Here is a 14,267-nt window from a genome sequence, read left to right as displayed (position 1 = left end):
TTGACATGGCGAGTGGGCATGTACTTTTTGATCAAAATGTATACTAACAACCTGTTATTTTTTGAAATTATGCTGAGAAGCAAGTAGATCAAATACAAATGATGGATGTGCGGCTGTGTTTCTCTCTGTGTTGTACATTTGTAGTCTCTCCCTTCTTCCATAGCCTGCACTCCACTCCACCCATTTGGCCCAGGCGTTTTTATTTAGCAGGAAACTGCATAAGGGTTTCCTCCTACCATTCTCCCAGCCCTCTGGCAGTGAGCACATTGTAGGTTTCATACTGGTGTGGTTCTCTGTGGCAGCCATTGTTTCTGTGATGCTTTGTCTGTGGGGTGGAGTGGCCCAGAGCCAGGGGCTTGGTCGGGCAGTAGTGGGGCTGCCTGGCCACTGGGTCACTCCCCCCATTGGGCATGAGGTCTCGGAGGCAGTGGTAGCCTCAGGGGGCTATGCCAGTGTCAGGTTAGGGACCCACTCTAACGAGGTTGCCTTGACGTGGCGAGTGGGCATGTACTTTTTGATCAAAATGTATACTAACAACCTGTTAGTTTTTGAAATTATGCTGAGAAGCATGTAGATCAAATTACAAATGATGGATGTGCGGCTGTGTTTCTCTCTGTGTCTTACATTCCTAAAACATTCCTGGTAAGATTTAGCTTTCTATGGGATGAAAGGCAGGCTTGGTAGTGGGAACTTTTATTACACTTTGAGGGCCAGTCCAGATTTTCAGGTAGGTCTCAAGTCAGCAAAATGAGGCCTATCAATACTGTGCTTACAAAAGTTGTTACCAAGTTTGCACTTATAAGCTGTGAGAAACTTGTTATGAGAGTTAAAGTCCTGAAAGGGGGCATTTACCTTCAGTGAGTAAAAATTTGTTGGTGATTGTTTTGTTGGGTGGCTGGTAGCAAGCCACCTGTATGGAGAGGGAAAATTTTGTGTAGTTGGCGCTTGACAAGGAGAATTTATTTTGTATAGTTTTGGCCTAAAGCTAAAAACTTTTTGTTACTGAAAAAAAAGACAGTAGAAGTTCTACAATGCCCTTATCTCTGAATGCTATTTGGCAGCTATTTGACTGGTTCTACAGAGCTAATCTCCCTTAGTAGGTATAAAAAGCTGATTTAAACTAGTTAAATTAATCATGCACTGTACTTTGTAGAACAGGGTATAGAAATAGTAAAAATGTATATTAAGCAGTCTTAAGACCTTATGAGTAACAAATAAAAATGTACCAAATGCCCAGATATGTTTACCAATTGTGGCACAATGTAAAATAAAGACCAGAGAAAGGCTACCTATTAGAGATCCCAAGCCCAGGTTTCATTGTGTTCACTTGAAAGATGTCTCAAAACCCTGACGATGCAAGTTCAAACTCGCATTTGGTATTGGGTCTCCTGGTAGGTAGCCTTTGTCTGATCATTATTCAGCATGGTGGACACTGCTGCAGTGATCTTTATTCTGCGGTGGACACTCACAGGCCTGTGATATCATGTCCCCAAATCTGGAAAGGACAGGCACGAGGAGGATAGGTGTGTGCTGCTGTTTTTTTAACTACTCACGCCCTGAGCAAATCCTAGGAAAAAGCCCTTTAAACATTGTCAGGATTGCTGGGGTTCATCTGGGGTATTCTAAATTACTCAAAACATGTGTTGACGGTTAATTTGCCATTTAAAATGTCAGCCCAGAGACTGATGCTAGTGCTGACAATATCTGTACAGCCCTAAGGAATGTACATGGATAGAATGACTAAATATGCCATCTATTAAAAAAAATATCAATCCCTTTATAACTCAAATAATAATAAACAATTGCATAGATAGCAATAGAGATGAGCGAATGGAATCTGACAAATCCGAATTCGTTATGAATTTCAGGAAAAATTCACTTCACAACAAATCTGAATTTCGCTGCGAGTCAAATCGCTTCATTAAACTCCATTTAGTGCGGCCCAGGCTCCAGGGCATCTAAGATGGCAGCTCCACACGTCAGGACATGGGGCAAGGGATACTGGGAAGGCAGGAACAAGGGTAGGTTGCATGACCTTGAATCACATGCAGCATGCAGCAACCAGCCACCCCTGTGATGTCACAACCTTATTTAATCGACAGCCATCTTGCGGCCACTCACATCAGTGTTCTATTACAGAGAGAGGGACAGAGAGCAGTGTTTGTTGCACAGAAAAGCATTTTAATGCAGCAATTCACCTCAAGCCCAAATCCAGCCCAGAACCACTGATAGGGAAGGGAGGGAGATTGAGAGAGAAAGTGCAATTGTGGGTGTATTACAGCAGCGATTAACTTTAAGCCCAAATCCAGCATAGAAGCACTCATAGGGAAGGGAGAAAGATTGAGAGAGAAAGTGCAATTGTGGGTGTATTACAGAAGTGATTCACCTCAAGCCCAGAAGCACTGAAAGGGAGGGGAAAGAGATTGAGAGAGAAAATGCAATTTTGGGTGTAGTACACAGCGACTGTGTGCTGCAGCACTGGTGTGTACAACAACTGAAAAGCTAATAGCAGCCAGCCAATTAGGGTGAGCACTAAAAGCCATAATCACCTGCTATTAGTACCTAATACTGGTTGAGTAGCAGAGAGTATTGTCCTCTAGGTGGTTTACCATTTTATTCCGGGTAATGTCTTAAGTGAAAGGCCAGCGAAAAGTACACACATGTTGCTTTTCTAGACAAATATTGTTTTAAGCGTAGTGGAGCACATTGTACTCCCTTCATAAGTGCACACCCCATACATACATCTAAGTGGTGTACCATTTTGATTCTGTTAAAGTCCTAAGGGCCTAGTTACTGTGAAAGGCCAGGCAAAAGTACACACCTGCTGCTGTTCTAGACAAATACTGTTTTAAGCGTAGTGGAGCACATTGTACTCCCCTCATGAGTACATCTACGTGGTGTACCATTTTGTTCCTGTTAAAGTTCTAAGGGCCTAGTTACAGGGGCGAGTGTCAGCAGGGGTCGCAGAGAGAGGCCTGAACTCCTGGTATCAGCTAGCAGTCGTGTCTCGACCAGCAACCCATCTGCTGTCATTGACTGGTTAACTTGGTCATCCACTTCATCACAGGTGACATCTGACACCTCCTGTCAACAGTTGGTGGATTCCTCAGACACAACCCTCAGTTGACATGGCCCGGGAGCAGCCCCTGTCCTCCAATTGCCTCTGTCCTATGATGTTCCCTCCTGCATAGAAGTATCCTGTGCTGTGGGTTCAGCTCCACGTTTTAGATGGGATGATCTACTAGAGGACAGTCAGCAGCTACTGCCCAGCCAAGAAGTGTAGGAGACATCCCCCGCTTCCTTCGCTAGGCAGGCAAGTAGTGATGAGGAGAGTCATGTGGTTGGTGGTGTTGGGAGCGTTCATGCTTCTGAAGCACACACTGTTGAGGACCCTTAGGAGGACATCAGTGACGTGCAGACACAATTCGATGATGATGAAACCGATCACACTTGAGAGCCTGGTACAGAAGGGGCTTCATCATCATCAGAAGAAGAGAGTTGCAGGTTGCCCGTGAGGCAGCAGCAGAGCCAGCAAGGTGGTAGCATGGTTGTCAGTGAGCATGGTGGGAAGTCTGGAACCAAACGTGCTGGTAGTGGAACAGGGGTCCCTGGAGTAGCAGTCAGTCAGTGCGGACTGTTGGGGAGAAAGTCAGCTACTCTGCAGTGCAGCAGTTTTTCATCATGTATCCGGAGGACATTAACATGGCCACATGCAATTAAAAAAATATCTTAAATCTTTTCAATTGTGAGGCCCTTTCCGTCTGGTAAAGCTGCCGCCACCTTCAGGCTGTGTCATTTTGTAACCATATGGTCTCCTCTTGGTGCTGCCACCTCCAGGCTTGGTCATTCTACCACATTTTGGTCTCCTCATGTGGGTGCCACCTCCAGGCTGTGTGTCATTGTGCCGACATGTGGTCTCTTCATGCTGCTAAAACAGACAAAATAGGGTACAGCGCTCCATGGTGCATTAAAAGATAAACCTGTGAGGCGTATAAGATATAAATTGAATGCTCACCTATAGAGGTTAAGTTTCCACATACACAACAATGGTGAGCACATGTAGTGGTAGTGTCCGCAGCCGGCCGGTCAGGTATAGAGATCAAACAGGTAGCTTCAAAGAGGAACACCGGTCTTGATATGGCGCTGGACACAAATGATGCACACGAATGAATAAAAGCAGGTAGTTTATTCTCCCATCATGCAACGCGTTTCACTGCAATAGCTGCTTCATCAGTTATGCAAATTTATTTATGGGGGCATTTGAAGCCGTCCACATATCACAGTCTATGATCTATTCACCTTATATTTTATTTTTCAGGCGCTATATAGATGATTTATTCTTTCTTTGGACAGGTACAGAACATCAAGCAGAGGAGTTTGTTCGATCCCTCAATCAAAACACTTGGGGGTTAGAGTTCACCCTTAATTTCCCCCCCTCCATTATTCATTTTTTAGACTTAGAAATTGTTAATAATACGGGTCATATTCACACAAAAACGCATTTCAAATCTGTGAACGTAAATAGTTTTCTTGAATATACTAGTGCTCATTACCCTAACTGGCTCCGCGGAGTCCCATATGGACAATACCTCAGAATCCGCAAAAACTGTACCAATGATAAAGATTTTTCCATACAATCTCAAATTTAAAAAAATTGTTTTCTTTCCAAAGGTTATCCTGCATATTTACTTACACAAGCTTACCACAAAGTGAAAAATAAAAAACAAACTGACCTCATTTCTTTCAATCCACAACAAAATGCCTAACAGAAAAGGGATAAAAATCCATTTAAATTTAATTTTGTTACACATTACAATAGAGCTGCTTCGCTCATACATAATTTTTAAACAAAATTGGCACATTATCAGTAACGACCCAATACTCAAGGACATAGTCCCCACCAAACCAGGCATCACATACAGAAGATCCAAAAATTAGCAAAATTTGCTAGCCCCCAATAGATTCAAAAATGACACATTATTCACCGATACACCCAACAATGGGTTAACTATAGGCTGCTGGCCTTGCAACAAGGTTCGCTGCTTATGTTGTAATATGATGGATTCATTTAGCAATAATTTCACGTCTTTCATACTAAAAAAATATTTAATATTAATCAGAATTTAAGTTGCAATTCTCAATATGCAATTTATTTATTATCTTGTAGTTGCGACCTACAATATGTCGGTCGCATAATTCAGACAGTTCGCTGTCTCATGTCTAAGCACCGTTCGAACATTAAAAATAAGTTCACACTACATAGCGTTTCACGCCACTTTACTTCTGCGCATAATAGGGATGTATCCTCTCTACATCTAGTTATTTTAGAGCCTGTCCCCCCAGACAGACCAAATCGGTTCCAACATCTGATCAATCGTGAGTCCTTTTGGATTTTCACCTTGTCCACGCTAATGCTGCATGGTCTGAATGAGACCATAGAGAACGCACGCTAATATGCTGGGTTCGCTCTGGTCTCGTTCAGACCATGTTATTACTCATATATAAAAAAAATTATTCTATTTCTTTTATGCTCATTTGTATTTTTTATTCCTGCCTACTCTGTGCCTTTATTCTCTATTTTTTTAATTTTTTGGATCTCTCTTTCTTTTCAGAAATGTCTCTGTTCAGACACAATATACATATAATAGTTACATAGTTAGTATGGTTGAAAAAAGATATACGTCCATCAAGTCCAACCAGGGAATTGAAGGGAAGGGTGTAAGGGGATAAGGGGAAGGGATGTAGTTTTATAATTCTGCATAAGCATTAATGTTATTTTGTTCCAGGAATGTATCTAACCCTGTCTTAAAGCTGTTAATTGTTCTTGCTGTGACCAGTTCCTGAGGTAGACCGTTCCATAAATTCACAGTCCTTACGGTAAAGAAGGCGTGTTGCCCCTTTAGACTAAACCTTTTCTTCTCCAGACGGAGGGAGTGCCCCCTCGTCCTTCGGGGGGGTTTAACCTGGAACAGTTTTTCTCCGTATTTTTTGTATGGGCCATTTATATACTTATATACGTTTATCATATCCCCCCTTAAACGTCTCTTCTCAAGACTAAACGATTGTAACCTCTTTTAATCGCTCCTCATAGCTAAGATGTTCCATGCCCCATATTAGTTTAGTAGCACGTCTCTGCACCCTCTCCAGCTCTACAGTTCCACAGTAATGATATTTTAATATATTTACTGCCTACTACACAATACGAAGAAGGGAAAATGAGAAATAATTATTTTTATCTTCCTAGCAGCATTTTATGTGTATCATGTTGCATATATATATATATATATATATATATATATATATATATATATATATATATTGCAATTTTTATTGTTACAGAAAGTCATTTTTAATTGATTCACCTGTGAAGTGTAACTCTCTTGTTGTTTTGGATTGATTTGCCGGGGACCAGCCCCCTGACACACCATTCCAAATTCCCATATAAAATCATGGTTCATGTGTCTCTAACTATGCCTGATGAAGCTGCTATTGCAGGGAAACGCGTTGCATGATGGGAGAATAAACTACCTGCTTTTATCCATTCATGTGCATCATTTGTGTCCAGCGCCATATCAAAAAATGATGCCTGATGAAGCTGCTATTGCAGTGAAACGCGTTGCATGATGGGAGAATAAACTACCTGCTTTTATCCATTCGTGTGCATCATTTGTGTCCAGCGCCATATCAAGACCGGTATTCCTCTTTGAAGCTACCTGTTTGATCTTCATGCTGCTGGCACATTACATAACATTTTTAAATAATAAGTAAATTGAATTAATTGTAATAAATTAATTTTATCTATTTTATTTATTTTAATCCATTTTAATTAATCATTTTAATAAAAATGCCCCTCCAGCATACCATGTGTGCAGGACATGGCATTGTCACGTTGTTCTTCACATGGTTTGCCTTGGCGAACAGAATCACACAGGGTAGAAACTGCTAATAGTCATTCATCAAGAAATTGAATCATGGTTTACTCAACAAAACTGGAAATGGGAATCATGGTGACCGACAACTTAAAGAACATCTTGTCTGCGCTGCTTCAAGGAAGCCTGAGCCATGCGCCCTTCATGGCACACGTGTTCAATCTGGTTGACAAGCAATTCCTGAAGGTTACCCCCATCTGCAAGACATCCTAACAATGAGAAGAAAGCATTGCATGCACTTCAGCCACTTGTACACCGCAAAGCACGCTCACCTTGAGCTGCAGCGTCAGAATGGTATCCCCCATCATAATCGGATTTGTGACGTTTCCACACATTGGAATTCCACCCTCCATATGTTGGATCGACAATACAAACAGAGAAAAGCCATCACCGATTTCTTGATGATCCAAGCGGATAGGGGGAACCCCCTGTGTACCTTCAATGTCAACCAGTTGCAGCTCATACGTGACACCTGTCATTTTCTCAGGCCCTTTGAGGAGGCCATATTATTAGTCAGACTTCAGGATTACGGGATAATTGACATAATTCCACTGATTCATATCCTACAACACATGTTGGAAACAATGGCTGGTCAGGGCACTGGAGATGTGGCGCCTACATATCGAGGCCACATGAGCCCTGTGGGAGCTGAACTGGAGAAGGGGGAGGGGGACAGTGGATAACAGGCAAGGTTTTGTGAAATGGATGGTTTTTATAGTCATCTGACAGGACAGGAGGCTATGGAGCAGGCTGTGGAGCTAAAGGGTGATGAGGAAGATGAGACAGTGGACCCAGACACAACGTGGCCATGTGGTCTGATGCTGCTGGCACATTAATTACATTTTTTTTATGTTAATCTATTTGGAATGTTCAATTAAAATTTTAAAAAAAATACCTTTAATCTTTTCGATTATTAGGCCCTATGATCTCGTCAGGCTGCTGCCACCTCCAGGCTGGGTCGTTCTGCCACTACATAGTCTCCTCTTGTTACCGCCAATTCCAGGCTGTGTCATTCTGCCACATTGTGGTCTCCTCATGCTGCTGCCACCTTCAGGCTGTGTCATTGTGCCACCATATGGCCTCCTCATGCTGTTGGCACCTTAAATTAAACTTTAAAATGTTAATCTATCTAAAATCTTCAACTGAAATTTTACAAAATATCTTTAATCTTTTCTATTGTGAGGCCCTATGGTCTTGTCGGGCTGCTGCCACCTCTAGGCTCTGTCATTGTGCCGCCATGTGACTCCTTATTAGATTGGGTTTTGTGGTCATACAGTATTAGTTCAAAGTAAACACTTCGAGCACCCGGAACATTAAACTTGTAAATCTAATCAAGTTCTTAAATTTAAATTAAAAAAAATCTTGTAATCTTTTCGAGACTGGGGCGCTATGGTCGTCGATGTCATATATTACCTGTGGAATTACCACAAGAATCCAATGAAACAGGTTGGAGCGATAACAATGAACCATAACTTATTAAATGAAACATTGGAACTTTCACAGTCTGGGCCACTGAGAGGCAGGGGCTGGGACAGGTGGTAGCTCACTTTTAAGATACAAATACAAGCTTTTTCACAGCAGCCGCTTCAAGCTTTTTGCGCCCACTTATCCAACGGCATTCCGATTCCTTAAGGACGCAGGGCGTATCCATACACCAGTGGGAATTCTGGTCCCCACCGCTAGCAAGTCCCTAATTTACGCCTCAAATGGGCATGGCGCTCTCACTTTGGAGCCCTGTCGTATTTCAAGGCAACAGTTTAGGGCCACATATGCGGTATCGCCGTACTCGGGAGAAATTGTGTTACAAATTTTGGGGGGTATTTTCTGCTATTACCCTTTTTAAAAATGTAAAATATTTTTGAAAACAAGCATTTTAGGTAAAAAAATAATTTTTTTTTACATATGCAAAAGTCGTGAAACACCTGTGGGGTATAAAGGTTCACGTTCCCCGAGGGGTCTAGTTTCCAAAATAGTATGCCAAGTGTTTTTTTTTTTTTTGCTGTCCTGGCACCATAGGGGCTTCCTAAATGCGGCATGCCCCCAGAGCAAAATTTGCTTCCAAAAAGCCAAATGAGACTACTCCTCTTCTGAGACCTGTAGTGCGCCAGCAGAACACTTTTCACCCCCATATGGGGTGTTTTCTGAATCGGGAGAAATTGGGATTCAAATTTTGGGGGGTATTTTCTGCTATTACCCTTTTTAAAAATTTAAAATTTTTGGGAAAACAAGCATTTTTTTTTTTACATTTGTGAAAGTCATGAAACACCTGTGGGGTATTAAGGCTCACTTTATCCCATGTTACATTCCCCGAGGGGTCTAGTTTCCAAAATAGTATGCCAAGTTTTTTTTTTTTGCTGTTTTGACAACCTAGGGGCTTCCTAAAGGTGACATGCCCCCCAAAAACCATTTCAGAAAAATGTTCTCTCCAAAATCCCATTGTCGCTCCTTCCCTTCTGAGCCCTCTACTGCGCCCGCCGAACACTTTACATAGACATATGAGGTATGTGCTTACTCGAGAGAAATTTGGCTACAAATAATGAAGATTTTGTAATAAATGAAGATTTTGAATTTACTCCTTCACTTTGCTGTTATTCCTGTGAAACACCTAAAGGGTTAAAACACCGACTGAATGTCATTTTGTGGGGTCATTTGTGGGGTATTTCTAATATGAAGACCCTTCAAATCCACTTCAAAACTGAACTGGTCCTTTAAAAATAATGGGGGACATTTACTAATCTAGTCTATTCTGGGTATGCTTATAGACCAGCGTATGTGGTAGTCTCCTGTCTATTGTGCTCCTAATTTATCAAATGTCTCACAGCCCTTGATAAATTCTGTGCTCAGACTTCAGGGTCTACAGCTTAAACTGCATTTAGACTTGCTCCAACATGGTCTGACATTTCAGCGTATTTTGGGCAGATGCGACTTGTCGCACAAAAGTCGCACTTGATAAATTCAGCACCAATGCATTTTCCAATGCATTTCCGTCTAAAATAGACTTGCATGCATCATGTTCAAAAAATCCTCTACAGCAAAAGTCGCAGAAAAGTCGCACATATTTAGACTGCGACTTTCTGTGCGACAAATTTAGACAGGAAAAAACAGTCTAAATCCTTTGATAAATCTCCCCCATTGAGTATGAACATTTTGTGAAAATTTGGAAAATTGCTGCTGAACTTTGAAGCCCTCTGGTGTCTTCCAAAAGTAAAAACTCATAAATTTTATGATGCTAACATAAAGTAGACATATTGTATATGTGAACCAAAAAAAAAATTATTTTGAATATCCATTTTCCTTACAAGCAGAGAGCTTCAAAGTTAGAAAAATGCAAAATTTTCATTTTTTTCATCAAATTTTGGGTTTTTTCCCCAAGAAAGGATGCAAGTTACCATAAAATGTTACCACTATGTTAAAGTAGAATATGTCACGAAAAAACAATCTCGGAATCAGAATGATAACTAAAAGCATTCCAGAGTTATTAATGTTTAAAGTGACAGTGGTCAGAATTGCAAAAAACGGCTGAGTCCTTGAGGTGAAAAAGGGCTAAGTCCTTAAGGGGTTAATCTCTTCAATTGTGACGTCATATGGTCTCCCGACCCTCTACGTCAGTGATTCTAATAGCGATGCATGTAATCTACATGTTATACCAAATAACTTATTATTTCACTAACACAGCCTACTCCTTATGCATTTTATCTTTTTGGAAAATTTGTCGGATCGGCCGAATCTAATTTAAAAAAAATCATCTCTAGATATCAACACAAGCACAACAATATATATCCTTATATATTTTGTGCAAAAGTTGTACAAGCATGAACCGCAATACTTGCTAATATAATCAGACCCTGCCTATTTTTCTTGTCATTTTTCCCACTTGTAATGAGACAAAAATATACTTGCTACAGTGTAATTTTCCCACTTTTGGGAATGTATCTCTAATGACCCTCATACATCCCCATATACAGAAAAATAAAAGAGTTATAGGGATCAGAATAGTACAATTTTATATTTTTATATAGCTCCCCCACATTAGGTTGGCAGTATAGTTCCCCCACATTAGGTTGGCAGTATAGTTCCCCCACATTAGGTTGGCAGTATAGTTCCCCCACTTTAGGTTGGCAGTATAATTCCCCTACATTATGTTGTAGTCCCCCCCCCATTAGGTTGGCAGTATAGTTCCCCCCCCCCCCATTAGGTTGGCAGTATAGTTCCCCCACTTTAGGTTGGAAGCATAATTCCCCTACATTATGTTGTAGTTCCCCCACATTAGGTTGGCAGTATAGTTCCCCCCACATTAGGCTGGCAATATAGGTCCAGTTACAATAGGTTGTCAGTATACTTCCCCCCCCCACATTAGGTTGTCAATATAGTTCCCCCACATTAGGTTGTCAGTATAGTTCCCCCACATTAGGCTGTAGTTACCCCAAATTAGTTTGTAGTTCCCCCCATTAGGTACAGTATAGTTCCCCCACATTAGGTGCAGTATAGTTTCCCCACATTAGGTGCAATATAGTTCCCCCACATTAGGTTGTAGTTCCCCCACATTAGATTGGCAGCACAGTTCCCCCACATTAGGCTGGCAGTATAAATCTCCCCACATTAGGTTGTAGTTCCCCCACATTCAGTTGGCAGTGTAATTCCCCAACATTAGGTTGTAGTTCCCCCACATTAGGTTGGCAGTATAGTTCCCCACATTACGTGCATTATAGTTCCCCCACCTTTTATGCAGTATAGTTCTCCCACATTAGGTGCAGTATAGTTTCCCCACATTAGGTGCAGTATAGTTCCCCACATTAGGTTGTATTTCCCCCACATAAGGTGCAGTATAGTTCCCCCACATTAGATGCAGTATTGTTCCCCCCACATTAGGTGCAGTATAATTCTCCCACATTAGGTGCAGTATAGTTCCCCCACATTAAGTGCAGTATAGTTCCCCACATTAGGCTGTAGTTCCCACACATAAGATTGGCAGCACAGTTCCCCCACATTAGGCTGGCAGTATAAGTCCCCCCACATTAGGTTGTAGTTCCCCCACATTCGGTTGGCAGTGTAGTTCCCCCATATTCGGTTGGCAGTGTAGTTTCCCCACATTAGGTTGGCAGTGTAGTTCCCCACATTATGTGCAGTACAGTTCCCCCACCTTATGTGCAGTATAGTTCCCCCACATTACGTGCAGTATAGTTCCCCCACATTAGGTGCAGTATAGTTCCTCCACATTAGGTGCATAATTGTTCCCCCACATTAGGTGCAGTATAGTTCCCCCACATTAGGTGCAGTATAGTTCCCCCACATTAGGTGCAGTATAGTCCCCCCCACATTAGGTGCAGTATAGTTCTCCCCACATTAGGTGCAGTATAGTCCCCCCACATTAGGTGTAGTATAGTTCCCTCACATTAGGTGCAGTAAAGTTCCCCCACATTAGGTGCAGTATAGTTCCCCCACATTAGGTTGTAGTTCCCCCACATTAGATTGGCAGCACAGTTCCCCCACATTAGGGTGGCAGTATAAGTCCCCCACATTAGGTTGTAGTTCCCCACATTTGGTTGGCAGTGTAGCTCCCCACATTAGGTTGTAGTTCCCCCACATTAGGTTGGCAGTATAGGTCCCCCCACATTAGGTGCAGTACAGCTCCCCAACAGAGATAGAGTCTTCAGTCATGTACAGTGTATGACTGGAGGCTGTATGCCTGTGTACTGCCCCACTTCGGTGCTCCGTCCACCGCTCCTCTGGTCAGGGGTCACAATCTACTGCTATGGCCTATAGGTCATACCAGTAGGTCCCAGGACTGGAGGAGCTGTGGTCACAGCACTGAAGATGACATGCAGGTAACTTACCACACGCACGCGCGCGTCCTCCTCGATGCTCCGATGCTCTGCTTCTCTGTTCCTATGTGCACACGCATGGGACGTCCCTGCGTGCGCTACCTCCCGGTGGCCCCTGCGTTTTTAAAGTTAACGCAGGGGAGCATAAAGGTAACCGGGACATCCTTGTGTCCCAAAAAGATCTTTCTGGACACAGGGATATCCCGAATGTGACAGGCCCCCTGCGGGCTGCTCAGTGGTGGATGGCCAGGATGGCACATCAATGCGAGCTGTGGCAAGGTTTGCTGTGTCTGTCAGAGTGGTGTCCAGAGCATGGAGGCGCTACTAGGAGACAGGCCTGTACATCAGGAGACATGGAGGAGGCCGTAGGAGGGCAAAAACCAAGCAGCAGGGCCACTACCTCTGCCTTTGTGCAAGGAGGAGCACTGCCAGAGCCCTGCAAAATGACCTCCAGCTGGCAAAAAATGTGCATGTGTCCACTCAAACGGTCAGAAACAGACTCCAAGAGGGTGGTTTGAGAGTCAGGTGTCCGCAGGGTGGGGTTTGTGCTTACAGCCCAACATCGTGCAGGATGTTTGGCATTTGCCAGAGAACACCAAGATTGGCAAATTCTGCTGCCTGCAACATCCTCCAGCATGACCAGTTTGTCAGTGGGTCAGTAATGGTGTGGGGTGGCATTTCTTTGGGGGGGCCACCCTCCATGTGCTTGCCAGAGGTAGCCTGATTCTTATTAGGTACTGAGATCCTCGGACCCCTTGTGAGACCATATGCTGGTGCGGTTGGCCCGGAGTTCCGTCAAATGCAAGACAATGCTAGACCTCATTTGGCTGGAGTGTGTCAGCAGTTCCTGCAAGAGGAAGGCATTGATGCTATGGACTGGCCCACCCGTTCCCCAGACCTGAATCGGATTGAGCACATCTGAGTCATCATGTTTCGCTCCATCCACAAACGCCACGTTGCACCACAGACTGTCCAGGAGTTGGCGGGTGCTTTAATCCAGGTCTGGGAGGACATCCCTCAGGAGAACATCCGCCACCTCATCAGGAGCATGCTCAGGCATTGTAGAGAGGTCATACGGGCATTACATCAAAGTTGGATCAGCCTGTAGTATGGTTTATCACTTTGATTTTGAGTGTGACTCCATATCCAGACCTCCATGGGTTCATAAATTTTATTTCCATTAATCATTTTTGTGTGATTTTGTTGTCAGCACATTCAACTATGTAAAAATGAAAGTATTTCATACAATTAGTTCATTAATTCAGATCTAGGATGTGTTCTCTTAGTGTTCCCTTTATTTTTTTTTGATCAGTGTATTTTAAGTAAGTCTTAACAAGTGTATGTTTTTTGTATATGTTCAATAAAGTTTAGTATCTGTGTGATTTTATATCTGTGGCCAGTGCTTCTTTTTTTTTTGGTGTTTTATACATTTTCCACTGCACAGTACTTCTTATTAAAAGTTGCTCGTTGCTTGCCTTAGTTCTTTGGTGACAAAATATTTGCATAGATTTAAAGT

The sequence above is a fragment of the Hyla sarda genome, chromosome 7, assembly GCF_029499605.1.
Source record: "Hyla sarda isolate aHylSar1 chromosome 7, aHylSar1.hap1, whole genome shotgun sequence".
NCBI classification, from domain to species: domain Eukaryota; kingdom Metazoa; phylum Chordata; class Amphibia; order Anura; family Hylidae; genus Hyla; species Hyla sarda.
The sequence above is the reverse complement of the archived record's forward strand: the minus strand, read 5'-3'. Positions refer to the sequence as shown.